The sequence below is a fragment of the Rattus norvegicus genome, chromosome 5, assembly GCF_036323735.1.
Source record: "Rattus norvegicus strain BN/NHsdMcwi chromosome 5, GRCr8, whole genome shotgun sequence".
Classification (NCBI taxonomy): Eukaryota; Metazoa; Chordata; class Mammalia; order Rodentia; family Muridae; genus Rattus; species Rattus norvegicus.
This window is the reverse complement of record NC_086023.1, coordinates 20,251,831-20,265,000: the sequence shown is the minus strand read 5'-3', so window position 1 is coordinate 20,265,000 and position 13,170 is coordinate 20,251,831. Positions and strand designations below refer to the sequence as shown.

The 13,170-nt window shown below is 38.6% G+C and overlaps 1 protein-coding gene across 4 annotated transcripts in view; it reads right to left on the bottom strand.

The window, feature by feature from the left end:
- The window catches only part of Rp1 (RP1, axonemal microtubule associated), a 462,084-nt gene that overhangs the window by 115,811 nt on the left and 333,103 nt on the right, over positions 1-13,170 (bottom strand). The window lies entirely within an intron of this gene.

The following is a 13,170-nucleotide window of genomic DNA, read 5'->3' as shown; positions in this document are numbered from 1 at the left end:
CTCAAATGATAGGCCTTGTACCCCCTTCCTAAGTTCTATTATCTTTTTTGCTTATAAATAGTATGGTCTGCCTCTTAGCATGCATGCAAGGGAATGCTAGGTAAGGGAACTTAATTAGAGTGAGTCTCTTAGACATCCCAAGTAAAGAAAACCCTTCCACTAGTCATTTCCTTCATAGTGTTATTGGATGTTCATTCTCGGTATGGTGTTACTTTGGTGCACCAAATTCCTACAGCCAGTGACATTCCATGACTATTCCTTAGATCACCACATTTTGTCTTCCGTTAGTCTGTACATGCTATCACAGAGGTTATGTGTACTTGACTTTGCAGCCCACAAAATCAAATTCTTTGTTGAATATAGAAACATCTGAGTCTAGACACATTTTCACTTACTTGACAACTTCCCACTGAATGCTCAAAGACTCGCAGAAAGGATGCATGGAAATGAAACTCTTACCATGTATAATTGTTAGTTTCACCAAGTGAAAAAACTCACAGCTGCCTTCTTTAAGCTTCCATAGCACACTGAAGAATTTCCAAAACAGCCTGCTTTGATCCAGCTGAGCAACAGGCTGCTGTCATGATTCTGTGAGGCTGCAACAGTGGGACCCTATGTGCAGTGAATGTGAGGAAACCCAGTGGACCTCTGCAGACTGCAACCTTCTCCTGATTACAGTGAGTCTGGACTGAGATAAGCTGAGAACAACCCTATGATTGTGCAAAAATGACTTGCTTCAGCTTCATGGCTGGTAAAGGTGAGTATTATAATACAGAAAGATGGAAAACTGTAGGTAGCTAGGGGGAGAAATCCCTAAAGTCAATCAGATTCACCTTCATAGATGCTCTCTGTTGAGTCTTCCAGATGCTCTAACGATTATCTATCATCTCTCTGACCCTTGAGAAAGGTCAACATGAATGAAACTTCCCAGGTGGTATATATTTTATTATTATTGTTACATACAAATTACTGTGCTTGTTAGATGGTCACTGAAGCTTCTTTCTTATGTCTTTCTTTGATTTCTTCTGTGTGCTTTATTTCTGTTTGAAGCAATCTTTACTCGATCAAGTCTGATTCTGAGCTAGTCTTTGTCCTGAGTTCCCTGAGTGATAGGTGTCGTCATGCCTGGCTTCCAATTCCTTTTGTATTAATGGTATCCACCTCTCAAATATCCATAATGTAGCATCAGGACCCTCTACAGACTCCTCTAAGACAGTGACCAGCCTAGTGATATGCTTTTGTCATTCTGGAAAATACCTGGGTGCCTATCTACATCTAGGACTTGGTCAAATGCCTTTCTCAGATTGCCACACTCCCTGGAATGTGTCTGTTGAAGCTTTCCACAATCCACCTTCTCCCACACAAGTAAATCAACCCCTACCTACACTGACTGTGAGTCCCTTGAAGGCCACATTTGCCTTATTTCTACATCTCCAGTGTCTAGTACAGTTTACACATAACATCCTCTCATAAAAGGAATGAGTCACTGATGTCCAAAACACTATGGGATCCCTTAAGTAGTGTTCTAGAAAGCAAATGGTACATGTGTGGGGAAAGATATTAAAAAGAATATTGGGAATTTTAGCAAAATATATATCTTTTTCAATTAACAAAGAATATATCTTGCAGGCGATGTTATTATACAAAATACAAGGCCATTGTCATGAGCTTATAGTTGATCTTATTAATAGCACAGAGCTAATAGAAACATAAATGTCCTTGTATCACACTTTGAAAGACTTATAAATATATTTCAGTGAGATATAATACAAAGATCCTATAAACAACATAGGTTATTAATGTATTATATTTTTATTATTTTACCACCAACAAATTCTTTGTATCTAAGTTAACATGTTTTTTAAAGCAATGATCTTATAAGAGGATCATATGATACTTTAAATTTTTAAGTACTTTAAGAACAATTTTTGTTCTTTCAAAAGACAAATGTCACTAATCCTGTTACTCATATAAAGTAATGTATAAATTATGTGCTGATTTCCATAGTATTTTAAATAAATAAGACACACCATTAAAATGGTTGTTTCCTAGTCTAGAATAATTTCAAACAACATTCAGTTTTCTTTATCAAGTCCAGAAAACAACCATATCAGAAAATAATCTACTGTATATTTTATGTTGATACTGGATTAGCATAAACAACATGTCATTCCTGTGATTCAATGTATTGTTGTTATTGAATGATGAGGAAGCAGCACCTTGCTTTATAGGACTACAGAAAAAAAAAAAAAACAGAGTGCTAGGCTCAAAACAGGTGGGTAGTCACCCACTCCAGCCTTGGGCATGCTCAGTGGGACTGTCCAGGCACATTCTGTCTATGAAGAGATAAACTTAGAGACCAACATATTTTTGTCATCTCAGATGTCCTAGACTCTGTTCAATGTCTTATAATTTCATCAAATTCCCCCCGCAGCCCTAAAATGATTTTTAATGAGGCTTTCACTCAATAGGAGGAAACTTGAGGCACCTGGAGAAACCATGATTTTCCCAAGTAAAGAATTTTGCAAATAAATGGTTTGGTTGGGATTCAGAATCTATCCTATTAACAGGACAGGTGCTTGGATACTGGAGACATCCTGAAGTATTGATTTAAAGTAGCTAAACTTCCTACCCACCACTCTCCAGAGGCTTCACTTCTACCCCAAAGCATGATCACCACCAGGGAGAACAGTGTGGTTGAGAATACTAAATTCTTACTGGTGCTTCCAGCCACTGGCTATTCTCAGTCTGAAGTTTCAAAACTGATTAATCCACCTTATCCTTATTTTAAGACCCTAAACGTTCATCCTCCATCACTTGCATCACTGCCATCTCAATTCTCCTGTGAAATCCTCTCTGATCAACATCTGTCCTTGGCCTACATGGACACTTTGACTTGCCTCTTTGTATTTTTATTTTTTATTATTTTTTTTTATTTTCTGTTTGTTTGTTCCTCCCTCCATTGGTTGGTTGGGTTCAGGTTTTTTCTAATAAAATGTTTAAGAATTATCAAACCATTTAAAAAATGAAATTTTAAGATTATTTCAATATATGTTATCTAAGAAGATAACACACGAATGTACCAATTTATGATTATATATTTGGGTCTACATTAACAACTCAGTTCTGATTTTATATGGTCATACAGTAAAGCTTTCTGAAACTCATAACTAAAGTTAATTTATTTTGCTATTGACTTTTCTTTTCATCCAGGGTTTGTTTCACAATGTCAGCTAGAGACATTCAATTATGAACAGGAAGACTTGCTTCTATAGCTGGTTACTGCTGGCTAAAAGCTGTGCCAGGACTCAAAGTAATGACATTCCCACCTTTCCTTATAGTTTCCTTATAGACTCCTCAGAATGTAGAGCTGGGTTCCCAGAACTGACATCTGAAGAGAGTGAGCCAGGAAAGGGCAGCAACACCTTTCAACATACAATAATTTGTCATTCTGTTATATACTGATAGTCAGCAAGCTCAAACCTGTCTTGGTTGATTCTTTCTTTTTAAAGGACAATGGCAAGGTTCCAGAAGGGCACATGGGACAAGAAGAATTGTTATAATTTCAAACATTTGTGATTACATCTGATTTTTTTAGACTTACCTAACTCAACATTGCTTTGCAACCTCTTCAAGCAGAACCCTCAGCCTCTATGGTTATTAATTGGGAGAGAGCTGTTTAAATACATTCAGTGACTGTGAAGATATTATTTTTGTAGCCCCAACTGTATACATGTGTATTGGGGGAGCATCTAGTATGTATAAGCAACTATTCTGTTAAACTTCCTGTTTTGAGGTTTCAACAGTACATCACAACAGAGTTTGTTACAGTAAAATGTCAATAGTACCAAGGTTAAGACACATGGCCTCTGGTTCACTCTGAATCCTTTGGTGTTCCAAATCATACTGTGTTCTCTGTGTAAAATGAAGTTAATTTAGAAATTGGCTTTCATGAGTCTTTTGCAGATATTGATAGTTTATTGTTATGTTATGGTATCACTGTCAAATCCATTCCATGACTATGTTCAAATATAGATATGGTCTGAAATATGGAAAGACACAAAACAATGTTATAAAATCAATGAAGCATAAATGAATATCCAAATAGTAACTATTGAATGTCAGGAGAGATAAGAATTAAACCATATGGACTTGATCTGCCATTTCATTTAACTCTTCTTGGCTATGGTAAAGTATCTAGGAATCAAATTCTAAGACAAAACAAATGCTGATTTTTGCTAATGTGAATCTATCAAGGTTTAGCATCTCCCATTTTTATTCCAAATGTGTTCAGACATTGGCTACATTTTCCCATTTAGCTCCACTAAAATTTGGTGGCATATTTGCATTATTGGTAATAAGGAAAAATTCTCACTCTCTGGCATTTAGTTTCTTGCCATTTGATACTGATGTAAGATACAAGACTCTGAAGTACCTACTCAAGTGTCTTCCTGGGCAAGAAACAAGAATGATCCGGAGAACTGTATATCACTTCATTATTACCCACTTCATTACAAAAAAGTATACCCAGAATGATTCAGAGCAAGGAAAAATCATCAGAATGTGTGGTGTTAGTTTAGGATATTTTACATCCCAATGATGCTTAACTGAAACTAATTGTACATTTAACTTTATTTTCTCAAGTAGACACTACTTGGGTACTAAGGCTAACTAACCAAGCATGAATGGACAAATAGCCTTGAGGAGGATAGGGGAAGTGTTTTAATAGTCGTTATAGATAATCCACTGCCAAGAGTCATCAAGGAGAAACTAAAAAGGAAAAAAGAAAACCAGCAGTTGATTTTCCTGAGATGGTTCTACCATGGACTGTTGAAGTTATTGACAGATTTGTTTCTCTAGGCAAGACCAAGAAGGTTACATTTTAGGAAATATTCCTGCTATTAATGTGCATTTCCTCTTATTGTTACATATACTTAACAATCACTAGGTATCAGCCCACCTTTTTGAGCAGATCTCTGTGCAACAATGAAAATGCACTGCCTTGTTGTGATGCTCTATAAATGAAGAATTGATTTCTTAATTATTAATGAGGATTCTATAAGAATTTTTAAAATTATATTAGTAATTATTAACTCTTTTATAATAGGACTGCTATTAAGTCCTCTCTGATACTCAAAATGGCAGTGAGAACTCTTCAATTGCTGGTCTTCAAGTGTTAGCATTTAATTGCTTCTAAGGTAGCAAGCAGGCATCTACTACTCAGAGCACCAAGAGTTTGAAAAGCAATTAACCAAATGTCGTAAAAAGGGAACTAAGTATTTAGGTACAGACAGAAGATAAAATATTGACCGGGTTTATCTACACAAAACTTCACCAATACCTTAGTCACAAAAATTATGGTTTTTAACTCTCTATGAACCCATAGATAATGAATGTTTAGCCAGATAATTACTCTTAATATATATTCATGTATACATTCTCTCTTGTATGCTTTGTATTCAATTTAGGATTTGAATTTATTTTGAACTTCTAGTGAACTTTTGTTCTCATAAAATAGGTACAAAGACTAGGAAAGATTACATTGGTAGGTATAGCATTAGGAACATAGCATTGGGGGTAAAGGCATTGGGAGCAAGAGCATTGTTATATCAGGGCAGGAGAAGAGAGCAAGATTAGATGAACAATGCAGAGTGGAATAATTTAGAAATTATAAGGCAACTTAAAAATTTAATAGAACAATATGCAAAATGCAAAGAAAAAAAGAGGAAGCTTCAGAGAGAGCAGAAGGAACAGGCAGGCTTCTCCTTACTATGGGACAAAACATATCTTTTCTTAATAGTAAGGCAGGCTTAGTTTTACTAAGGAGAACAAAGCTTTCTTCTTACAAACTTAGGTTGAATTCTGTTAGCAATAAAATGATAGAAGCTTTATCTTTCTCTAATAAAGATTGAAGCTCATTTTTTATTCAGAATGAGTGAGTTCTTTCTGTACTAGCACTTGGTCTTTTGCCCTCTCTATATATATAAGTATAAGTGTGTGTGCATACGTATGTAGTTATGAGATAAGTATATATCTGGGCACAAATGGTTTGAATGGAGATTTATGAATTGTGTGTATGAATTTATGTGAGTTTATCTATATTTGCTTGTGTAAAATGTTTTCCTCCTTCAAGCATGACTTTCTTTTCCTAGTTCAATAGCAGATTACTGAATGTACCCAAAGCCTGACAAGGGAGAGACATCTGGACAAGAGGAAAAAGTCTCTAGCAATCATTCCTTTACTTCATCACCTACTATTTTATGATAAGGTGCTAAATAACAGAGACTATAGCTTCTAGTCTCAGAGGAACTCAGACAGGCAGGTCACAAACGCAGCAAACTGACATATACTTAAGATAGGTAAACATTTTATTATTAGACAGCAGCCTTAAATATCTCACAAGACCAAGTCTTGTCCCTGCCAATAACCACACCTCTCCACAACCTCAGAGGAACAAAGAAAGAAGTACCAATGCTAGCCCCTTGCTATCCACCAAAACACTAATATTTATACTGTGAAGAGTTACAATGACTATTAGTAACAGGTAAGTACTCAGAGTTTGAAATCCCCCAAATCAAATATTTTGTGAGCATGTAAAAAAGCTGAGCTATAAATGATTATATAGGATTCTTGAAAATTAAGACTGGTATTATTAAGCTCCAGTGCTCTGGAGGCTGAGGCTGGAGAATTGCCACAAATGTGCGGCCAGCCTGGGCTATACACCAAGTTTGATAAAAGCCTGTTACACATAATGAGGCTAGTGTCTCAAAGATAATAGTTAAAAACAAATTCTAATACTAGTTCATCTCCTTAAAATGCTTAGTAATTGAACAAGGTTCTTACAATTTTTGAGCCATGATTTTCTAAGATGGTATTTTGAAATTCTCTCGCTATCACACAACTGAATTCTGGATAAAGTACAAAAGAATCCCAAATTTCCAAATACAAACAAACAAACATAAGTAAACGAATAACAATACTAATAGTCAGGGTTTGTTATCGGAAAATGGATAATTAGAATTCAACAAACTAGTAGGTTGGAGTCATACTTATACCAAATGCCAAAGCTCTACTCCAGGAAAACATGAGGCCACAGTCTACACAGTGTAAGAACGACAACTGAGAGGACAAAGTAAGCCTAAGACACAACTCTAGGCTAGTGGTAAAAAAAAAAAAAAAAAAAAAAAAACCTAGCCAAACTCCAACCTAGATCCTCAATTCTAGATTTTTAAGGAAATACTATATGGATGTCTGGGAAGATGGCTCCACAGGTAAGAGCACTTATAGTGTAAACTTGGGGACCTAAGTTCAATCCCCCAGGACCACCTCACAAAAGCCTAGCACTGTGGGGAGCAGAGACAAGGGGACCAGAGCTGCTGGGATCCAGCATACATGAATACTCCTAATGAAAACATCCTTTCACTTGGGCCAGGGACAAAGCAAAATGCCACAGACCTAAAGACCTGGCCTAATGAGTTAGAGAAAGAATGCAGAAAAATAAGTCAGAACACATTGAAGATACATCTGCACATATACTCCATTGATGACCAATATCAGTTAGATGCAGCTCCTTTAAGCAACAGCTGCATTGCCTCTCAAGATAAACCACCTTAATTCAAGTTCTAAATCTTCATTGGACATCTGTGCTACTGCAGCTAGTCGGAAAGAAACCCGTTCCATTTAACATGCTTACCTATGAAATCGAGTAAGTATACTAACTGCTTTATGGTGTTATTACAAAGATCAATAAAGGTGAGCTAGCAAAAAAGCTTTACTATAAAGCACACTAAAACTGTGTTTCCATCTCATATTACCACAGTACACTGGAGTCTGCATAGCATATTTAAAATAGGAGGTCAAAGGGATAAAAATTGGAAAAGAAGAAGTCAAAATATCACTATTTACAGATGATATGATAGTATACTTAAGTGACCCCAAAAGTCCCACCAAAAAACTACTAAGACTGATAAACAACTTCAGCAAAGTAGCTGGGTATAAAATTAATGCAAACAAATCAGTAGTCTTCCTCTACACAAAAGATAAACAAACTGAGAAAGAAATTAGGGAAACAACACCCTTTATAATACTCCCAAATAATATAAAATACCTTGATGTGACTGTAACCAAGGAAGTGAAAGATATGTATGATAAGAACTTCAAGTCTATGAAGAAAAAAATTGAAGAAGATCTCACAAGATGAAAGGATCTCCCAAACCCATGGATTGGCAGGATTAATATACTAAAAAAATGGTCATTTTACCAAAAGCAATCTACAGATTCTATGAAATCTCCACCAAAATTCCAATCCAATTCTTCATACAGTTAGAAAGAGCAATTTGCAAATTCACTGGGAATAACAAAAAACTCGGGTTAGCTAAAATATCCTGAACAATAAAAGAACTTCTGGGGGAATTACCATCCCTGACCTCAAGCAGTATTACAGAGCAATAGTGATAAAAACTGTATGGTATTGGTACAGAGACAGGTAGGTAGACAAGTGGAACAGAATTGAAGACCAAGAAATGAACCCACGCACCTATGGTCACAAAGGAGCCAAAACAATCCAATGGAAAAAAGATAGCATTTTCAACAAATGATGCTGGTTCAACTGGAGGTCACCATGTAGAAGAATGCAAATCAATTCATTCTTATCAACCTGTACAAAGCTTATGTCCAAGTGGATCAAGGACCTCCACATCAAACCAGATACACTCAAATTAATAGAAGAAAAAGTGGGAAGAGTCTCAAATACATGGGCATTGGAAACATTTTCCTGAACAGAACACTAATGGTTTATGCTCTAAGATTAAGATTCGACAAATGGTATCTCATAAAGCTGCAAAGAACACTGTCATTACGACAAAATGGCAACCAACAGATGGGGAAAAGATCTTTACCAATCCTACATCTGATAGAGGGCTAATATCCAAAATATATGTAGAACTCACAAAGTTAGACTCCAGAGAGCCTAATAACCCTATTAAAAATGGGGTACAGAGCTAAATAAAGAATTCACAGCTGTGGAATGCCTAATGTCTGAGAAGCACCTAAAGAAATGTTCAACATCCTCAGTCATCAGGGAAATGTAAATCAAAACAACCCTGAAATTCCACCTCACACCAGTCAGAATGGCTAAGATAAAAAACTCAGGAACAGCAGATGCTGGCCAGAATGTGGAGAAAGAGGAACACTCCTCCACTGTTAGTGGGATTGCAAACTGGTACAACCTCTGGAAATCAGTCTGGAGGTTCCTCAGAAAATTGGACATTGCACTACCTGAGGACCCAGCTATACCTCTCCTGGGCATATACCCAAAAGATGCTCCAACATACAACAAAGACACATGCTCCAATATGTTCATAGCCACCTTATTTATAATAGCCAGAAGCTGGAAAGAACCCAGATGCCCTTCAACAGAGAAATGGATACAGAAAGTGTGGTACATCTACACAATGGAGTACTACTCAGCTATCAAAAACAATGACTTCATGAAATTCATAGACAAATGGCTGGAACTAGAAAATAACATACTGAGTGAGGTAACCCAATCGCAGAAAAAACACACATGGTATGCAATCACTGATGAATGGATATTAGCCCAAATGCTTGAATAACCCAAAATGCAATGCACAGACCACATGAAACTCAAGAAGGATGACCAAAATGCAGATGCTTCACTCCTTCTTTAAAAAGGGAACAAAAATATCCATAGGAGGAGACAGGGAGGCAAAGTTCAGAGCAGAGACTGAAGGAATGGCCATTCAGATCCTGCCTCACATGTGGCCCACATGTTTACAGCCACCAAAACTAGATAAGATGGATGAAACTAAGAAGTGCATGCTGACAGGAACCAGATATAGATCTCTCCTGAGAGACACAGCCAGAATATGTCAAATACAGAGGTGAATGCCAGCAACAAACCACTGAACTGAGAACAGGACCCCTTGTTGGAGGAATTAGAGAAAGGACTGAAAGAGCTGAAGGGGCTTACAACCCCATAAGAACAACAATACCAACCAACCAGAGCTTCCAGGGACTAAACCTCTACCCAAAGACTATACATGGACTGACCCTGGACTCCGACTGCATAGGCAGCAATGAATAGCCTTGTTGGGGCACCAGTGGAAGGGGAAGCCCTTGGTCCTGCCATGGTTGGACACCCAGTGTAAGGGATTGTTGGGGGGGTGATAATGGGGGGAGTGGATGGGGAGGGGAACACCCATATAGGAAACAAGACCTGTGGAGGACATGTGATGTTTGGAGGGAATATAAATAGGACTCAGCAGACTGTGAAAGGGGCTGTCTTATAGAGCAAGCTGTGCAATGCTTCTTGGTTTCATGTCTTTGCTGATGTTCACTTTGCTACGAGAGGCACAGTCTCTCAGGCCTGTCTGTCTCTGATAGGTCATGGCACCACTGCTGATTCATGTTTGCCATCCTCATTCTACCAAACTGGGCTGCTGGGACATTCAGGAAGTCCTTCTGAGTGGATGGAGCTGCCACTGCTGACCTGTGAACTGCAGCGCTGATTTCATGGCAGTGCAGATGGGATCTGCTCCAAAGTAGAATTTCTAAACAGGTCCAATTCCCCTGTATCCTTTTTTCCCCACTACCTCTGGTGAGTGGTGGACTAGAAAGGAGGTTAAAACTTTTAAGAACTATCATTAAAAGTAGACTTTTAAAAAATTGAAGCAACATCTCACCTCTCTGTGAGAAAGGAAACAGAAAGTTGGGGCCAGAAGACACAACACCCAAGGCCCACCCTGTGGGTCCATTCTTCCCCTCTGCAAGTGCCAGAGTGCTTGACTGCATCTCCCACTAGGAGTCTGGGCATTAGGAAGCATCATAGCACTGCCCAGTATAGGGGTAGACATAGTCTAAGACGGGAGAGGCCAATGTTGGGGTTCACTTACTCCTGGACATCTATTTGCTCCTAGAGTGCTACTCAGAGGAGTCAGGAACAAAGGATAGGGGTCCACAGGCCCTTGATAAGACCAGACTATTGGGGACCACAGGCTGAGGACAGCAACTAGCTTGAGGCTTGGGGAAATGGGGAACTCCAGGTTATCTCACTGGTGATTATCCTGGATTAGCCCATCATTTAAGGTAGCAGTGGGTGTTAGAAGCACAGAGAGGCCATCTACTGGAGGCTTAGGCTGCAGCTCTGTAGGTGAAAGACACTTCCCTACTCCCCACAGTGTTTTTGAATGAAAGAGACAGTCCATGTTTATCTATACCATTTATTGAGTGTTCATGATAAAAAAATGGATACATGCCAACTTCTCAGGGTGCACCCAAGATTAAATACCTTTTGCAGGGAGAAATGTCTGGGAAGGGAAGATTATTGACTAAACCCTCAAGGCCTCTACGTGCTTCATTAGCATGGAGAACTCTGTCCTGGGGCTACATGACCACAGGTCATGTTTTCTTACCTAGGAAGTATAGCATGTGTTTCAGGCCAAGAATGTGGCAGGGAGCAGGGAGGAGCCCACCATTCAGGTGTGTGGGTACTGGAGTCTCAGACCTGCTGTACTTCACCAAGTTTCCTGACATGATCCATTGTCCCACTCCGTCACACCGGTAATCTATTTCATCGAGGTATGCTTCCACATCCTCCTAAAAAACACTACTAGATGGAACAAAGTGTTTCAACATGGGAACTACAGGGAACATTTTATACCCACAATGTCACAACCCTACCCTGGTCACCTCAATGTACTTAATGCAACTTCAGATGTTTCCTTGACTTTAAAAGTCCTAACTTTGTTCAACAATCCAAAGTTTCTTCTTAGACTCAAGGTTCTCACTTAATTGTTCACCCCTAAAAAGTGCTTAAAAATTCAAATATCAAACCAAGTTATGTACTTTCAATATACAATGACACTGACTAAAGGCAGAGGACAGAGACCTTGAGAAACAACTGGAGCCAAACAAGATGGAAATCCACCAAAGGCAAACAAAATGCCTGTCTCCTAACACATGATCCAGAGTTCATGGCAGCATCTTTAGAGCTTGCACTCATTTGGGAAACTCTGACCTTATAACCTTGCTAAGCAGAACAGGTGAACTCTCTGTGTCCGCTCTACTCAGTGCCTTCCTTGGCACTTGGCACTTGGCAGTTAGTCCACGTTCCCAGGCTCTCCAATATCCTAAGTGTGGCACTGAAACTTGGGCATAAAATTCTCAGCTTCACACACAGCCTACACAGAAGCTCTGCAGAAAATTCAATTTTGTTCTAGCTTGCATCTTCGTTAGCTTTTGCTAGAACACTGGTATAAGCTCCACAACCTTAAAATATTAAATTATTCATATCTACATCACCAGGACTTCATGAATGATACCAATCCTTCTTCTGGGTTGGAATGTATGAGGACTCCTTGAACCAGAGCAGCAATGGCTTCTCAGTGTCATCTGAACTGAGGAGAATATTTTCCTTGGCGACTGTCTAGTCAGTGTTCTCTTGCTATGAAGAGGCATCATGACCAAGAGAACTCTTATAAAAGAAATCATTTACCTGTGGGCTTGCTTGCAATTTCAGAGACTTAGTCCATGTCAGGGAGCATGGAAAGACAGAGGCAGGGACTGGAGCAATAGCTGAATGCTTTACTTCTTGATCCACAAACAGGCAGGCAGGCAGGCAGAGAAAGGGACACTGGGCCTGGTGTGAGCTTTCAAAACCCCAAACTTAACCCTAGTGACATGGCTCCTCCAAAATGGTCACACTTTCTTATCTTTAGCAAGCAGTTCTCTAAGGACCAAGCATATGAATATATGTGCCTACGTAGGCCATTCTCATTCAAACCATCACAGTGGTCTTATTCTACATGAATACAGAGGTTTTGACTTCCAGAGTATTATCTTTCCATGCATTCTCCTTCATAAATAGATTTACATTTTTTATACCTTGGAGACATCAATGCGTGGAACACAGCCTTAAAGTCACCTTTCCAGTTTCTGAGTACAAGGTGTAACATTTCTGTATCACAACTACTTCCATTTTCTCTTTGTCCCCCTGTCCACGCCTGCCTTTAAAAATTTCAAAAGTCACCGGCATCTTTCCTTACGAAACTTTACATTTTACAATGTTTTGTTCCACATTTTGGTATATTTTTCATTGTAAAACTGGATAAATGGAGTGAACAAAAAAAAAAATGCCAAGGCCCGAGTTCT